We start from the raw sequence: 4,322 nt of genomic DNA on the forward strand, positions 1-4,322 counted from the left end.
TTGGCCACATCTGATCAATAAGGAGGCCATCAGGAAATGAGTCTTAGGCATAGTCCCTAACTAGGAAAAGTATCAAGTCCTTTGTTTATTCAGCGTTGTAAGATTGGTTAATCATCTCAGGTCCCTAAGTAATCATTACTCTAGTAGCAGAGACAGACATGCAGTGTCAAGAAATGCAAATCAATAGTAGCTTGAAGGCTACAAAGATTGTGCAAATCAGGACAATAATCATTAGTATAACTGGGAGCAGATCTGAGTGAATAGTAGCATAAGAAGTTTAAGTACAAGTACACATAGCAAAATTCCAATAATGAGCATAAAAAATTTTGAAGTCCTGATCTCATCCATGCACCTATGCCTGAAGGAAGCCAGCTGAAAACATCTACAGGGAGCCAGAGCGCATCACTAAAAAACATTGGACTAGAGAGATCCTGTGCTATTTGTATAATTTTTCCGAGTTCCAACTCAACTTCACCAGAAGAGTTGATCTAGGTACAGCAGGAGGTGTTGGCTGTGGCACAGATGCCTCCCTGTTCCGTAAGAATGTAATCAAGTACCATTCAGTTATCTAACACAGCCCTCACTAGGGAATCCAGGGATCGTTGTTGAGCCAAGGTGCAAGAAGTAGAATTTTTCAGTTTACCTATGGTCAGGGATAACTTGCTTTTTTTTTGAGGAAGATTAGCCCTGAGCTAACTGCTGCCAATCCTCCTCTTTTTGCTGAGGAAGCCTGGCCCTGAGCTAACATCCATGCCCATCTTCCTCTACTTTACACGTGGGATGCCTACCACAGCATGGCGTGCCAAGCGGTGCCATGTCCACACCCGAGATCCGAACCGGTGAACCCCGGGCTGCCAAAGCAGAACTTGCCCACTTAACCAAAGCATCGCCTGGCAGGCCCCTGAAATAGTTTTTCTTAATGCATGACGGTGGGTGAAAGAACGTAAAACTGAAAAATGGGGTTTGCCAGGGAGCTAGGAAGAGCCAAGTGGCTGTCTTGGATTTCCCGTAGCCCTGACTGTTTGATTAATTTACAGCCATTGTTTACCTATCTTAACTTTTCTGATTCAGGAACAGATTGTTGCCATGTTATAAGGACATCAGGATGGCCAAAGTCTGGCAATGAGGGGTTAAACTGTTTTTGCTGAAGCAGAATGGACTTCATGCACATGTATCATAATCTTTATAGATTCTCTTGTTGCAGTTTTTGCATGAAAGTCAGCTGAGGCACTTTCCTGATGTTTACCGTGAGCCTCAATTTTAATGACAGACAATATCTTATACCAAGACATATTAGATTACTAGGAATTTCACATACGGTCTGGAACTCTTGTAACATATACTTATAAAGACAAAACATAAAGAAGACAATGTTATTTCTTATTTAACAATGCTTCCCAAGTAATTTAACATATCAGACAAGCCTAATTAGTTTGATACCCCACTCTCTCTTTTTTTTGGGGGGGAGGATTATAAATATAGTGTTATTTATTTGTTTGTTTTTATTTAATTGTTTTATTGAAGTCATATTGGCTTATAACACTGTGTTGTTTCAGGCATACATTATTATATATCAGTTTCTGTATACACTGCATCACATTCACCACTAATGGTCTAGTTTTTTTTTCTTTTTCTCTTTTTTTTGAGGGGGGGGAGATTAGCCCTGAGCTAACATCTGCTGCCAATCCTCCTCTTTTTGCGGAGGAAGACTGGCCCTGAGCTAACACCCGTGCCCATCTTCCTCTGCTTTTTACATGGGATGCCTGCCACAGCATGGCTTGACAAGCAGTGCCATGTCTCACCTGGATCTGAACCGGCGAACCCTGGGCCGCCAAAGTGGAGTGTGCGCACTTAACCTCTGCACCCCAGGCTGGCCCCAATAGTCTAGTTTTTTCCATCACCATACATATGTGCCCCTTTGCCCCTTTCACCCTCCCCTCCACCCTCTTCCCCTCTGGTAACCACTAATCTGTTCTCCTTATCCACATGTTTGCTGATCTTCCACATATGAATGAAATCATACTGTGTTTGTCTTTCTCTGCCTGGCTTATCTCACTTAGCGCAATATCGTCAAGGTCCATCCATTTTGTTGCAAATGGCACAATTTTGTCTTTTTTTATGGCTGAGCAGTATTTCATACATCTTTGTCCATTCATCCACTGATGGGTACTTGGGTTACTTCCACATCTTGGCTATTGTGAATAATGCTGCGATGAACATAGGGGTGGATAAATCTCTTTGAATTGTTGATTTCATGTTCTTCGGATAAATACCCAGTAGTGGGAATAATATCCCTCTTTTTTTTTTTTAGATTTTATTTTTCCTTTTTCTCCTCAAAACCCCCTGGTACATAGTTGTGTATTTTTAGTTGTGGGTCCTTCTAGTTGTGGCATGTGGGATGCTGCCTCAGCATGGCCTGATGAGCCGTGCCATGTCCACGCCCAGGATTCGAACTGGCGAAACCCTGGGCCACCGAAGCGGAGCACGCAAACTCAACCACTCAGCCACGGGCCAGCTGCAGAAATTATTTGGTAAAACACAAAATCCCAGGCTGGCCTGGTAGCATATCGGTACAGTTCGCACTCTCTGTTTCAGCGGCTCGGGGGTTCACAGGTTCGGATCCCAGACGCGGACCTACGCACCGCTCATCAAGCCATGCTGTGGCAGGCGTCGGAAGACGGGCACAGATGTTACCTCAGGGTTACTCTTCCTCAAAACAAACCAACCAACAAACATAAAATCCGTGCCTTTTAGGCAGGTTATTCAAAAATAAAGAAAAACCTTTCATAATCTTTTTATCAAGAGTAGACTAAAAGCCTAACCTTATTCTTACAAAAGAGAGAAAACCAAATTCCAACTTGCAACAGCTTACGCTTGACACCTAAACTCTCTTACCCAATTAAATCCATTCAAATCTTAGCCAGCCCAAGCATGCATAAAACTCTTTCTTCAGGCTTTCTCTTCCACAAAGCTTGTATAACTTTCTTTTTACACTCAGAATCTGTCCTTTCTTCTTTCCCATAACTAGTTTTACTTTAGGACAAATTTACTTTCTTAACAAAAATACCTCCACTCTTTATACCTTCTTTTACTGAAAACATACATTTTCTCATAGCATTTATTTACTTATTTATTTATTTATTTTTGGTGAGGAAGATTGGGCCTCAGCTAACAGCTGTTGCCCATCTTCCTCTTTTTGCTTGAGGAAGATTGTCACAGGGAGTTAACATTGTGCCAATCTCCCTCTATTTTGTATGTGGGATGCCACCACAGCATGACTTGATGAGAGATGTGTAGGTCTGTGCCCAGGATCCGAACCAGCAAACTCCAGGCTGCTGAAGCAGAGTGTGCGAACTTCACCACTATGCCACCGGGCTGGCCCCACTCATAGCATACATTTTTTAATGTGGCACAAGACATGCTTACTAATAGATCTAAACATCTTTTAGTTTTTCTGCAATAAGAAGCCAAAATTAGACAAATCTATTTTTAGCAATTAATGTCTTACTATTTTATCTTATCTGGAAATGATCTGGATATTCAATGAATTTCCCATAATTTAATTTAACTTAGCAAAACTCTAAAGTTTCAAGTTACCAAAAGGTTTTGAAATTATTTTTTTAAGTACTCATACCATAAAACATAATTATTGCATCTAAAAATCCTTATCTCATTAACATCTATGTAATCCGTTTGTTCCTAACGATCGTACCTTAGATTACTCATGAAAATTCCAGGAGACATTCAACCAGTTAGCCATTATCTTAAGTTATCTCTGGGCTGACAAATTTTGTAGCAGAGATAACATGAGCTTATGTCATTAATAACCCAGGTAGTATAAAAGTTGCTTGTTTGCATAATATCTAATGCTGATAACTCTGAGGGCATGCCTGTTTTAATTAAATCAACAAACTTAAGCAAGTTTTTATTTACCAAAGATTATTTCATATCACATTAACTTGAAAACATTTGGGTTAGTTTTTATTATATTTAGGAATAATTTGGGGTTAAGTTCACACGCTCTGCTTCGGTGGCCCAGGGTTTCACCGGTTCAGATCCTGGGCTCGGACACGGCACCGCTCATCAAGCCATGCTGAGGCGGCATCCCACATGCCACAACTAGAAGGACCCACAACTAGAAATACACAACTATGTACCAGGGGGCTTTGGGGAGAAAAAGGAAAAATAAAATCTTTAAAAAAAAAAAAAGGAAAGAATTTATATAAGCACTTACTTTAAGGTAATTAAATAGAGCTCTTTAGAAATGAATTTTGATAATACCATCTAGAGGTAGAAAAATATGACACATATATAACGTAGAT

This window comes from Equus caballus, chromosome 5, assembly GCF_041296265.1.
Source record: "Equus caballus isolate H_3958 breed thoroughbred chromosome 5, TB-T2T, whole genome shotgun sequence".
Lineage (NCBI taxonomy): Eukaryota > Metazoa > Chordata > Mammalia > Perissodactyla > Equidae > Equus > Equus caballus.